This window comes from Oxyura jamaicensis, chromosome Z (assembly GCF_011077185.1).
Source record: "Oxyura jamaicensis isolate SHBP4307 breed ruddy duck chromosome Z, BPBGC_Ojam_1.0, whole genome shotgun sequence".
Lineage (NCBI taxonomy): Eukaryota > Metazoa > Chordata > Aves > Anseriformes > Anatidae > Oxyura > Oxyura jamaicensis.
In genome coordinates, this window is record NC_048926.1 from 28430432 (window position 1) to 28445461 (window position 15030).

Genomic DNA, 15030 nt, shown 5'->3' on the forward strand with positions numbered 1-15030 from the left:
CCTTTCTTTTTTCCTTTCTTCCTTCCTTTCTTGTCTTGCTTTTCTTTCCCTCCCAATGTCCTTCTTTCTTTTGTCTTTACCTTGTAAAATAGGCTGTTGGCTGAGGAGAGGAACACCACAGTTGCTGGGTTCCAAAGTCTACAGCTGTAAGAAGGGTAAGAATGGGGGGAAAAAATGACCGTAAAATTTAAAACAAATTTTGAGGCACAAAGCGGAGTTGGGAAAAATCAAATGAAAATGTAAAGATTTGTCCAAAATAAAGTCATAAATGCCCTGAGCCAAGGGAAACAGCTGCTAGGTCACGCAGGCTAAATCTAAAAAGGCAACGCAACAGAAAGTTTAACATTATGAAGGAGTTGCCAGGATGAAAAGAAACAAGCATTCCTGGTTTTACTTCTCAGTCTCCTGTTCTTCTTACAGAGTCGTGCTCTTACATCTTTTCTTTGCTTTAGCATAGGCCATTTTTACAACAGGAAACTTATGCATCCAGAACTTTTTGGGGAGTTCCCCACACATCCAATCCCACAGATATTTGACTGTGCTGAGGACATGGCCAGGCAGAGACCTCCCTTGGCTAGTGAGTGGGAAACGCACAGCTTGCAGGGTGTCATGTGCTATTTGTCACAGCTGCCACGCATGCTGCTCACCCCACTTGCGTGTGCTGCTCGCAGGCACGCACCAGGGCTGCAGACACGTAACGGGACAGGTGCTGCCCTGGTGGAAACCGGCACTGCCCTGCTGCAGCTAATGGATGCTCTGGGGTGAAATGTGAGATGCATCCAGCAGAAATCAGAGCAAAACCACTCGTTCCACTCTCTCACGAAGGCCCGCATCTTCTGCTTGTCTTGCAACACTTTTGTTTTACTGCTTCATTCAAAAACAAACAAACAAACAAACAAACAAAAAAACAAACAAGGAAGGAATGGGAAGCTTTAGGAGGATCAGGGAAGGAAGTGGATGTGAAGTCTAGCAGGGGTGTGAAGCAAGAAGAAGGGCTGAATTTTGTGGGAAATATAGAAGGGTGTGGGTATAATTTGTCCCTTTTAGATAGGACAGGAAAAAAGGGTTGGAGGGTTGAGGTGGGGGGGAAGAAGCCAGCTGCAAGGCTCTGAAATCATCACCTTGTCTCATTTAGCTCCTGGAGCACATTCCTTTTCTTTTCCTGCAGTTTTTTGATAAGTTTTATTCTGTTTATCTTTATAATCTGTAAGATCTTTGGGGCCAGAAAAATGCTGCTAAGGCCTTTGCAGAGCACCTAACACTTGCGGGGAGATGTGGAAGAGGCTTAGAGGTTGTACAGCAGTAAAATCTTGAACCTAAAATAAAGGAAAAATCAGTTTCTGAGAAAAAGAATCTTTAAGATTCTTCCTTTCCACTACCCATGCATTTGAGAAGGAAAATGGGGTGAGAACCTGTGAGGAAATGAAATCCAGATAACATGATATGGAATTTTCTCTGAATATAAGGTCTTCCAACAATTTGTTCTTCTTTGAGGAGGCAGTAATATCTTATAAGCAGCTTTATACTATGATGTGCACTCCAGTATGTTAGGCTTGCCTAATTCTTGAGACCCTAGAAATGAATACACATTTCTGGCAGATGAACACCACATGAATTGTTAAAAATAATATTCTTGATAATTGGTATTAAATTAAATCACTTAACAGAGATGGATGATGACTGTGATGAGGGCTTTAAGTATTATTTACCTTCCTACAAAGAGCTTGTCTGGGCTTTCACAAACAGGGTATATAAAACACTTACTTAGCATGTAACTTGAGCTATGAAAATTGTATTACAGTTAAGTGTTCTTAAAGCCGCGGGCTTTTTATCACAATTAAAAGAGCAGGGAATAAGGTGGGGAAGGAAAATGGAAATAGCTTAGGGAGTTTTCATGTCACTGTCTGCATGGAGCTCCACTGAGACAGCACTGGCAGAGTCATGTTAGACCATTCTCAGCAGGCATCCTCCTGGGGCACTCCCCTAAGCCACTGGACTTCTGTGGTATACACATATGCTCTTCTTATTCAGAGGACCAGGTTATACAGATTTGACAGCATTGATGCTTATCTGATGGGAGATGATACACAGATGTACAGAAGGAGAAAAAAAAAAAATGTCCTTCAGGTCAGGCAGGTTTGTCTCACATTTTTATCATGACCTCTCCTGAAACACTTTTAAGTGGCTTAGAAAAACAAAGGCACCTAAGGAAGTCAGTTGTAGGTTTTACTTGACATTGCCTTCCCAATCTGGTCTTACAGATGTCACATGTGGGAAAAAAATCTCTCAGTACTTATGCAACAGCAAGGAAAAATGTGGACTCCACTGGAATAGGTAAATCAGTGGATCTACTTGGTATGTAGATACTCATAATCCCTCAGATGCTCATGCTGGTCTAAGTAAAATCATTTTACGTGTCTATTTTATAGATGAGGAATGGGCACCTGCATGACCATATCTTAGAGAGATGGTAGCCCCCACTTACAGAGTAAAACTGCTTAAGCCAATCTCTTTGCCTGAGAAATCCTTCAGTCTTTGCACGTCCTTCACACACTTTTTCTTGAGTACATTCTTACTATTCAGAAATACCTGGATTTCAAAAGCTTAGAATAGTGAGTGCAAGAAAAAACAGCATTTCTAACATTTCTACAAAGCAAAACCCCAAAAACTCTAACTGGGGTCACAAAGCAAGCAGCACCTGGAATGGGCTGATCCTCAGGTGGATCTTTTTTATAGGAGAATTTTGGTTTAGCATAGGTCTGTGCAGAGTAAGGCTTGAACTGCTGTGGCACCTGGGAGACAATTCACTTCTTTCTTTCCATATGTGTTTCCATATGGTTGACATTTTTCTAACCTGTTGCAAAACTGAATCCTGGTGACACAGTGCCACAATTGTACATTATCAAGGGGATGTGATGACTGGATTAAGGATGAAAAGTATGTAAGAGTTGTTATTTAGCAGTGAATAGAGCAGTAATCTTATTTTCCTCCCAGCTCTAAAGTTATGTTTTGCATACTTCTTATCCCTCTCCAGATTTGATGCTCTTTTTTTTTTTTTTTTTTTTTTTTTTTTTTCCAACAGAACCTTATCTATCTTTTGGTGCGGTTAATTTTTTTCTATATATTAAACAGTGCAGGGTGAAACAGACCTCAGTCAGCAACACATCACACATCATCTGTAAGTGACGGAAATGGCTGTATTAAGCCGAAATCTAGAATTGACAACTGACAAACTGGCATGAACAAGATCAGTGCCCAGATTTCTTACCAGACAGGCAGTTTACTGACTTCTCTGTCTGCTTCACCACATGTTTCTACAACAAACACAATAGCTGGCATGCAATTGATGTTGAGCAAGTGCCGTTTTCTGTTGATATTCTCATTTAATTTCCATATGTTGGCAGAAACAGATGGAACTGGATTTTCTTGCAATTATTATGAGTCTAGGATAACAACTCTTAAATCTGCCTAAGAGTAGAAAAGTACAACGCAAATATGCAAACACAAGGTGACAGACTGGAAACTAAAATACAGAAATATGACTTTACATGTAGAGCAACTAAAGTTAGATCATGCTTTGTTGAATAGGCTGCATCATATGAAGGGATCTTAAGAAGCTTAAAATAATTTGTACAGAATGTGAAATTAGCTGAGGATAAAGCTGCAGTGCCCTTGTGTCTCACTGCTAAGATGTTTAAATGAAAACTACTAGTTAAGTAAAGTCTGTGGGGTTTTAAAGATTAAAAAAAAAAAAAAAGAAAAAAAAAAAAAAAAAGAAAGTAAAGAAAGTTACTTTGTTTTCCAAGAAGGCTCTTTTATGGAAATTGCAACATCTGTTCCCATCTCTTTGGTTCTAACCCCAACATGTTCTTTTTGAGATCACAACATTGAAAACATCCACAAAGTAGAAAATGTGTTTTGAGTTTTTTTGTTTTGTTTTGTTTTGTTTTAGATTCTTGACTCTCTGGCTCAGAGTTTCAAAAGAGAGTTATGTAGACTTAAGCCTAAAAGCCTTATTTATTGGAATAGGAATTTAAACAGAAAATAAAGGGTTTTATATCCAGTTGATCATCCAAAATGTTACTAAACTGAAGCTTAAGGGAATAAAAATAAAATAAAATAATAATAATAATAAAAAAACATCTAGGGAACCTGGTATGATTATCAGTTTTAGCTATAAAAGGGTTATCACAGAAACTGGAAAATCATTTATGTTGAGACTACATGAAAGAAGATAGGAAACACTGAGTCTTTAAGGGCCTGATCCAGCAAATGCTTTTGTACCTGTTTAAGAACCACAGAATGAATAAATAAGAAAGTAGGTAAGTAAGTAATTAAGTTGAATACATTAAGGGGATGAAGAGATATGCTTCCAGGTCTAACTGGAGCAGTGTACGAAGCTCCTGGCTTTCCTCCTATTGTTGTCTGCTGCACAGCCTTATCAGTGAACTGCCCACACAGTCCATTTGCAGGACCATGCAGTGGACCTGTTTCTAGATTGTGTGAGTGATAAATTAGCTAGCTTTACTTAAGCCACCCTTGATGTTCACAGAATAGTAGCTGAACAACTAGCCATGACGAACAGAGACTTTGGAAAGAACAAATAGAGCCTGGATTCATACCAGATGCATTTCCTTGGAATAAGCATTAATTTTCATAACAGAGGAATTATTGGTCCTAAAATAAGTAACATTGTGGAAGATTTATTTAATAACTGGTTTAAAAAGAGACTAAATAATAAAAGCTGAGAAGTAAATAACAAACCACATATACAAGACTTTTTACCCATACTTGCTGAATTTTTCTCAGTTGCCATGGTCATTTCTGATAATGGATCCTTTGTTTAATATTTTTCTCTTTAAAGAAATTGATACAAAATTGTAGCTGAGGTTTTGCCATGCTCTATGATTTAAAGAAATGAAAAACAATGACATTTCTGCCGTGTAGGTGAATTTTATGTATGGTAAGTAAAATATTGTAGTGATTTATTAAACAGGAAAGAGGGACAAGGAAGGCAGCAAGTATTTGGCACAAACATTTTCAGCTACATTTCAGTAATGATAGACCAAACCCACAAAATTTAGAACTGGAATTAAGACAGGGAGTCTTCAGATTGGATTTTGTTTCAGTGTGTTATAGCAGTGATAGCCAGGAATATAATTCAGGTCTGGATAGGGATCCTAAACTGCTAGGTTTGAGACTATTCTTATCCAGGATCTTGGCGATAAGCTCTTCACTAAGTATTACATTTGTACATTTCTTTGCAGTATTTTTCCCCACAATATGGTAAGAAGTTTGTTTTAAATTTGATTGATCCTATCTGCAAAGAAAACTGAAGCTTCTTAAAAGAAGCAGTCAAAGAACAGTGAACCACCAGATTTCACCAGCTGTTCAGTTTTGGCATTTTTGTATCAGTCCCAATCTTCCTGGGTCTCCTGATGGATTCAATAATTTGGTTGCTGCCAGGTAATTGTATTTTTTTTGCTCCCAGTCTCTCTTTAATCACAACCCTGCTTTTATCCACCATCTTTTAATTTATTAACTATTTTTGTTGCTCAGTAACTGACTGATGTACTATTGACTATATGATATCTGGTTCTCGAAAGAATATGAATCAATGTACAGAACCTGCCAATCAGAGGCACTGAGATGTAGTGAAATTTATAGTCACATTATACAAGCTTTTAGAGTAATACAGAGAGATACATAATACTTAAGATACATAATACATAAGACTTTCTCAATACTTTTCAGGTGAAGAAACTAAATCGGCCTCATTCCTGTAAATAAAGATAACATCATTAACCTTGACAAAGTCAAAGTTTCTTATTTCCAGCCTTGCCTAGCATTAAAATTCCTGATCACCCATAATATTATTATATCCCCTTTTAGAATTTTGCAGTGCTTCAGCTTTGTAAGAACACACCATGCCCCCTCCACTAGTGGAAACTAATCTGTTTCAGGAGAAGCAGCTCCTGCTCTTTGTGAAGCTCTGTCATGCAAATGCCTTCACATTAGTAGTGTGCTACTAGTGCTCAGGCATTCTTGAACGAAGATCAGGGAAGCAAGAAATTTCACTTAACAAGAAGAGTAAACATTATGAGTACCTTGTTTTAGATCCCATAGCTAGGGAAAAGCATAAATGCATTTAGGCACATTAAAGTTTCTCTTAACTAGTACTCTGTACTTCTAAACAGAGTATTTTCTAACTCGAAAAAAACCTGCAGAATGAGATTTCTGCTTAGGAGTGCACTCCTATTCAACGTAGTACAGTAGTTTGTGATTTCACATTTATGCTTCTGCATAAACTTAAGAAATATAGATATATATATTTTCCTGAAATAGTTATGGAAAAAAAAAAAAAAAAAAAAAAAAAAGCTGTCTTTCTGGGAACAGCTGAAATGCTTAATTGTACTTCCACTAGGAGACTTGGATGTCAGTCTGAGAAGAGGTGGGTCAAGAATTTAAGAGTATGTGACTAGTGTTAGGATGCTTAATCTGATGGTTTTCTAAGCAACTTTGCTTTCAGAAGTGTTGCAAATGTGGATTGTTCGTTTTTTTATTTTCTTAGTGCTCATGTTCAAAAGACTATATTTAAGGGAAAGCTATTGACTTTTCCAACAAATATTGCTGTTTTAAATTTTTAAATAATTGTATAAAATATTACAAAATGATTGTAAATAATTGATTATTGACTCATCAGATGCTTGTATGCTTTCACATTTCTCCATAGCAAAAGACAAAGAAGAATAAAATTAATTGAACATTAGATTTTAAAATAATTTCAAGAGAGTGAAGAACATCAGTTTTCCTTTAAAATTTTTGGTGGCAATTTCAGTTCCACAACATACAGGGAAAGTTGTACTTGAATGCACATAGTCATTCTTGAAAGTTTGTGCTTTCAATGTCCCTTGTGTTCATCCATGTTCGCAACAAATCCTGTAACTGTATGCTTGCAAACACACCTCCATGTTCATGAGCCAAGGATTCCTTGCTTTTCTGGATGTAGCTGGAAGAGTGAACAAAAATGAGTTTCTAAATCTGTAAACGAGACCTATAGATGTTAAGTAAACCGAAGGAAGCAGTGTTTTTTTCTCACTATTATGAAAACACACAGATATGGCTAGTTTTAGAGACAGTAGTAGCTTAAAGCTCCCAACTGATTTCTCTAAGTATGCAAATATGTCTCAAAATCATCAGTTTTACCAGCCCCATTGATAACATATTTTGGTAGCCCTTCTGGTGACAGAAAATTCCCTAAATGGTGACTAACTTAAAGTCAGTATATATGGAAAAGACAGCCCATTGCTGCAGCAGTCTGCCGTAAAGTCTTGCAATCAAATAAATTATTAGTGCACAGTTTATACATCTAGGCATAAATACGTTCCTGATGTATACAAAACATTGTACGCATTATTTTTCTTGCAAACTGTAGTAACTCCATTCTTTTGGCGTCATGGAATAAATCACTGTTTTTTTTAATTATTATTTTTTATTTTTATCTCACAGGTTATGGCCATCATTTATCAGTCTATCCTTGTTTTCATTTTTAACAATCTTTGTGAGAGAGGGAACAAAAGAGAAGAGAGATGAGTTTCTATCTTCCCACATTCTCTCTCTCAACTTCTAGACTCTGAAGACTTGAAATCCTGGCTACCTGGTTTTCCAGCTACATCAGATGGTCCAATAAAAGACACGATCCCTGGCAAACCTTGCTCTGCAACAACAGCTACAACACCACTCCTTCTGAAGTCATAACACACACCGAACATGCAGCTGGCCTGAATTGTCCTTCAGAATGCTTTCTTCCAATAGGTAATGACAGTAATAATTGTCACCCTTATTTATCCCCTATCCTTCCTGCTATTGCTGTTTGATTCCTAAGAAAAAGAAAACAGCAACCCTGCCAGCTACTGAGCAAAAATCCCTAGCATATGTGAGCCAGCAGCATGAGTTCACCAGCAGCATGCACAGACTGAAAAGGCAAACAGTACCTGCCATTCCAGAATTAGGTATATGACAAATTTCACCCCCTGCATTATAGGACTTACAGGGGTTTTAATTTCTGGTGTATGGAGTGACACTGGCATTTCAGGTGTACCCACACAGCTACAGTCAATTGCAGTATACGGTTACATGGACCTGGGGCTTCCAGTTTCAGTCTGTAAAGGTACTGCCATTTTCAGCAAGTGAAGAGTCCACTGTTTCTGCTGAAATTTATGAAGGAATTTCCTCTTCCCATCTCAGCCTCAACTTACACTGAAAATGTAAGAAAATTTTCTTATTAAGAAAATGAAAACTTGATCATACTGATGATAATTTTGTTCCTTAGTGCTTCCAAAGACATGAGATAAAGTCAAACAATTAAAAAGTTTCCCTAATGGTGGATGAGCATAAATTTTGTATGCCCAGTGGGTTTGTTTTCATTGATCAGAACAGCTACTACTAAATAACTGTCAGAGTACATCTACTCCAAGTGACCCTTTGTGTGGACAGTAAGACCCAAAGCAGAATGACTTTTCTGTCTGCTTGAACTTAGGTGGCCCATCAGACCTATGTACTTAAGGCATTCAAATTTTTACAAACATAACATGCAAAAGTGATGTGGCCAAAGCCAAAACTTTATTTTCCAGGCCAAAAAGAACAGTAGTCCCTTACACAGAAGCCAGTAGTGGTTAGCCTTTGTCACAGGACACCAAGGCTCAACAGTTTGCTTCTGGATCTGAAGTAAGGAGTTTTATCCACTCTGCCCTCCCCATCTTCTCCAGAATTAGTTCATTCCTAAGCAGTTACTCTGCTCAGAGAGAGGAGTAATAAGAACACTTTTTTTTTTTTTTTTTTTTTTTTAATATAGGGGAGCTGTATTAGGGAATACAGAAGAGCTCAATTAGAGTGGAATAATTATGGTGGAGCAGTTATTCCACAGTAGGCTTGGTTGAATTTTTGCACTTGTGCAAGTCTATAGAAATATGGTTCTAATTTAAAAGAACTGTTCTAACATAATACTTAACAATGACGTGCTTTTGCATGCAAGTGTTGTCCTGTTACTAAATGAGCTGAATACTTTCAGTGAACTTGTTTTGTATTACAGTGATGAAGCATAAAAGAAGTAAATCTGTATTCTACGTGCTCATATCTACCTTCCATTTCTACCCGTGACATATACTATAGCCTTACAAATTCTGGATTAAGCTTTCATCAGGCGTTGCCAATGATCTGAACCATGAGATGTCATAGATTATGGTTTCAAAAAACCTGAATCTAGTAAATACGTTCTGGGACCTCCCGCAGTTCCTAGATAGGCTATTCTTTATCCTGCTGCATTGATAAATGCCAAGTAAATAAATCCCCCTCTATCAAACAGCAGTAATAATGGAATCATTTATAATAGCCTTGTATGTTAACTTTAGACAGGAACAAGGAAGTGGGTTGTCTGTAGAATGACTTGACCTGGAAGCTTTATCCTTCAGTCAAACAGGTTAACTAGAAGACCCTGAGAATTTACTTAAACTGGCAGAGAAAAAGCTATGTTTAATCCATGTTGCACTTTTCACATTGATTCAAGTGACTGGACATGCCTCCTAAATGCTTTCTAGCACTGCAGCCCATGACATACCATACTTAACAAGGCTCTAACAGCATTTCCACTGTAACAGAACTAAAACACATGGCTTGTAACATAACTTTGACACTTACAGCACTCACGAGCTTGGACATGGTGCAATGGGTAAGGAACATGTGGTAACCACTCGTCATGAGTAAATGAGCAGAAAAGCTCCATCTTGACATGGCTTGTTATGTCTAGAAGCTGTAAATGCAATTGTTAGGCAAAATTCAATCCATTATTATGTATATTTTTCTACATAAGCTTATACCATATGCTTTTCCCACTTTTTCTCCCAGGGTTACTCAGAGCAAATTCAGATTATTTGTTAATGTGTTAGCTTCCAATGACAGTTCTATAGATGGTGATGGAATAACGAACAATAACCAACCAACCAACCAAAACATGATTAAATATATATAACTAACACAGTTGTTATTTAAGTGGATGCAGGGTTACAACCATGCTTCAAAGCACCTTGGTCACAGTGAAATATAGTAGAACTTTTTGGCCAGGATTAATGGCTTAGTATTCAGTTATCGTAGTTCTAATTAATTCTCACTCATTTTCTTCTCCTGTACAATACTCTTAGCATTGAAGTGTGCATCGTGTTTTATTCACAGAAAGGTTAACTAAGCTTGCACCTGATCCTTTTCCAGTTAAAATCACTGGGAAAACAACAACAATAAAAAATAAACCAAATCAAAACAACAACAACAAAATGCAACCAACCAAGCCAAACCAAAACAAACAACATCAACAAGAACACCCTGTCATAACCCTGGAAACACTGGGAATGTGAGAGGGCAAGTACCTGCTTCCCACTACCTGTAAAATTTCCCCAGTGGGAATGAACATTCCTATCTCAAAGGCTAACATGTAGAGGTATTTAGCACTCATAAAACCACTTTCTTTCATACCCACTTTAATAAGTGGCTGTGATTTACATATGAAATGTATCTGTATTAAATTTCCACATAAATTTTTTCCAGCAGCATGCAAAACTTTTTAGTTCCACACTGTGTGCTCCTATCCTGATCCTCCACCTGGCTGTGGTCCTTTTTATGTGGGAACATTAAACTAATTTTACTTGGAATGTACGATGGTTTCTCAAGATGATGCACCTGATACTAAAAAGCAGTTCACAAGACTTCTTAGGAAGACAGATTGTTCCCCAGAGGGTCCTTCTGCTTTGTATTACAGCTTATAGTCTTGCTTTTAGCCCCAGCTCATCTTTGACAGCCTTCTGCTTCACATTTGGCATCCTTGTGACATCTACAAAATGACTTGGGGGTCAAGAAGTCAACTGGCTTCCTCATATGCTTCTGCCATTATTAGTGGCTGTGCTCATACCATAAGGGAAGGGAAATGAAGGGGGAATGTGTCTCTAAGTGTGTGTATGTGTGAGAGAGAGAAAGGGAGAAAGGGAGAGAGCTTTGATGATGATACAGTGAAGATCAATGTAAACTTTTCTTTCTACCCAGTTTTCTAGATGATTTTCACCCAGACATAGTCCTCCTTTGTTAAACTACAGTTTAGCATTGCTGCAGGTTGCTTGTTATCCCATTCAACGCTTGTAACCTGATGATGTTCCCCACACTGGAAACATGTTGTTTCTTGGCACCGGTAGATTGAAGCCTCATTCAGATACATAATATTATTGTGCAGCAGTGCAAGGCCAGTTCCTGGGGTGCTGCTACAGATGAAGTGCATTAAGGTATTTCGTTTGTTAGCCACTGAGTGCCTTTCTGTACAGAAGCTTGAAATGGGATGTCTGAAATGTGAGCCCAGAGGAAGCTTGGCATGAAACATTTTGCTTAATGAAAAGGATTTAAAGAAATATGAAGGTATGATGTCTGCTATTAAAACATAGGTAAAACAGTACTTAGCAGTGTTCTGCATGTAAGCTGTAACTCCAACTGGGTCCCCAGTGTTTAGGAACCAAACGGAATCTAAATCTCCAGTTTATGCAGTGCTGAGTATCTCAGATTAATGTAAATCCACGTTATCCTGCTTGCTGTAGCCAGGATGATTTGGGTTATGAATGCGGTCATACAAATAGGGTTTGAAAGAGATTTAAAACAAGCTGATGAATAGAGCAATCAGAAAGCCATGTTATCAGATGCAATCTGATTAGGAATTTATACTCTGCTGACATACAGAAAACAGCATATACTCTATGCTGTAGCAGACACAACAAGTGCAGAAGTTCTTTTGGATGTAGCAATTCAGACATCATGTAAAGCTAAAAGGTATACAAATTAGTGTGAGTACCTCACAAATTCACACCATAAATGTTTGTCCTGATGCTTCATATTATTTTTTCTGCTGTTCGTAGATGTCAAATTGCTCAAACCATGCACTCAAAGGGTGATTCTCCTGTGGGTGTAAGGTAACATATGGACTGTACTGTAATTTAGTATGAATTGATGTTCTGTTGCAGGGCATGAAATTAAAGTAAAGCATTTTCTTAGCTCATGTGACAGAAATAAATGCAGTGAACAAACGTGTTTATTGAACCATTTATTTTGAGGGATTACTGCTTTTCTTTTTTTTTTTTCTTTTTTTTTTTTCAATTTTCTTTTTCTTTTTATCTTTTTCTTTTTCTTTTTTCCCTTCAGAAAGGCTTGGCTTGAGTTCTGTGCATACACAACCTGGAAATTCAGCAAGAGTTACATTATCTATTATTGTGTCTATTGCTCTTGTACAAATCTTGAAACAGTGGTTAAATTCTACTGCATGTAGTAAAGAGCACTATAAAAACATGGTTCCAATGTCCAAGAACTTTTTAAAACTTCTGGTTGCTCTGTTATTGAGAGAGGTTGGGATATTCATCCATGGTTGTGAAGACTTACAAACAAAATGTTCTGTCAAGTGTTTCAGACCCAACTTTAATGCAAGCATGCAAGTAAAAAAACATCAGTCCTCTGAAAAAGGAGAATGTGACTGGGAGCATTCAGCATGGATTTACTAAAGGAAAACCATGCCTGATCAACCTGATTGTCTTCAAGGATGTAATCTTTCTGGATTTCAGTATGGCCTTTGATACTGTGACTCATGGCATCCTTCTGGATTTTTGGAGAGTGACTCTTTGCTCAGTCAGGTAATGACAAGACAAGGGGGAATGGTTTCAAACTAAAAGAGAGGAGATTTAGATTAGATTTAAGGAGGAAATTCTTCACTCAGAGGGAGGTGAGGCACTGGAACAGGTTGCCCAGAGAAGCTGTGGATGCCTCATCCCTAGAGGTGTTCAAGGCCAGGTTGGATGAGGCCCTGAGCAACCTGACCTAGTGGGTGGCATCTTTGCCTATGGTGGGGGGGGTTGGAACTAGATGATCCTTAGGGCTTCATCCAACCTGAGCCATTATATGATTCTGTGATTCTATGAAATTGTCCAAGTGTGAGATGAACAGGTTCATGCTCTGCTGGATGATGAACTGGCTAAATGGTAGAGCTCAAAGTGTTGTAGTGAATGGAGCTATGTCTGTCTGGAGGTCAGTCTATAACAATGGTCCAGAGGGCTCAATTCTAGGGCCAGTCCTGTTTAACACTTTTATCAATGGTCTAGATGTAGAAATGGAATTCATCCTCATCAAGTTTACTGATGATACTAAACCAGGAGGTGTTGTTGGCTCCCTGGAGGGATGGTAAACCTTGCAGAGGGATCTAGATACACTGGAGCTCTGGGTGATCAACAACGGCATGAAGTTTGGCAAATGAAAATGCTGTGTTTTGTACTGGGGATGGAGTTTCTCTGGATACAGGCACAGACTGAGAGACGAGTGGCTGGGAATCAGCTCAGCAGAAATGTCTCTGGTTGTGCTGGTCGACAGCAAGTTCAGCATGAACCAGAAATGTGCCCTGGCAGTCAGGAGGGAAAATTGCATTTCGAGTTGCATTAGAAACAGCATAGCCAGCTGAACAAAAGAGGCAATTCTCCCAATATATTTAGTACTGGTGCAGCCTCACCTTGAATATTGTGTGCAGTGCTGGGCTCCACAATACAGAAAGGCTGTTAAGGTCCTTGAAAGCGTCCAAAGCAAGACAACAAAGCTGGTTGGTGGGTGGACATGTACTGTGATAACTAGGGCTGTCCAGTCCAGAGAAAAGGAGGCCAAGAGGTGACCTCATTGTTCTCTGCAACTTCCTGAGGAGGAGAAGTGGAGAAAGATGTGCTGTACTGTGCTCCCTGGTCCACAATGACAGGGTACGTGCGAAGAGCATAAAGGTGTACCAGGGGAGGATCAGACTGGACATTAGGAAAAATTACTGTGAGCATGGTCAAACCCTGCAACAGGCTTCCTAGTGAGGTGGTTGGTGTCCCATGCCTGTCAGTGTTGAAGAGGCATTTGGACAATGCCCTCATTAATACACTTTAACTTTTGGTTAGCCTTGAAGTGATCAGGCAGTTGGTCTAGATGATCTTTGTAGTTCCCTTCCAACTGAAATATTCTATTCTATTCTATTCTATTCTATTCTATTCTATTCTATTCTATTCTATTCTATTCTATTCTATTCTATTCTATTCTATTCTATTCTATTCTATTCTACTCTACTCTACTCTACTCTACTCTACTCTACTCTACTCTACTCTACTCTACTCTATTCTACAACTCTATTCATTTTTCTTTTCTAGGATAGAATGACCAGATTTGTGGACAATAGAGCAATGGACTTAAGACTTTCTTCTTTCCACTATCTACATAATCCTTATCCCTTACAGCCTTATGTCCCCATTCATATTTCTCTTCCATTTGTTCATCATCAGACGGTCACCAAAGAGAACATTCCTCTGATTTCTGGCCTTCTGGCCTCTTTTAACTGTTTGGTGTGGACATTGGCTAGCAAATAGACTTACCATGTTCAAAGGCATCAGCTTGAAAAGACTCCTTTCCCCTAAGTCCAACAGGTCATCCTTAAGGATGAGGAGATGCCAGATTCCTCAACTGGAGCAAGAGTGAATGGTTAGTGCTTTGCTGAAGTCATTGGAAATGTCAAAAGCATTTTTCCTAAGAGGCCACTTGACATTTTTTGAATCATGTCCTGTGGTCCACACTGAGGGATGCTTTCAGCAGTTATTTGAACAACCCCCCTTCCCCCCCTCCGCCCTTTTAGTTTAAAGTCATTAGCCCTTGTCCTGTCACCACACTCCCTGTCAAAGACTCCCTCCTCAGCTTTCCTGTAGGCCCCCTTTAGGTACTGGAAGGCCACTATAAGGTTTCTCTGGAGCCTTCTCTTCTCTAGGCTGAACATCCCCAAGTGCCTCAGCCTGCATTCATAAGAGAGGTGCTCCAGCCCTCATCTGGACTTGCTCCAACAGGTCCATGTCCTTCTTGCGCTGGGGACCCAGAGCTGAATGCAGGGCTCCAGGACAGATCTCATGAGAGCAGAGTAGAAGAAGAGAATCACCTCCCTTGCCCTGCTGG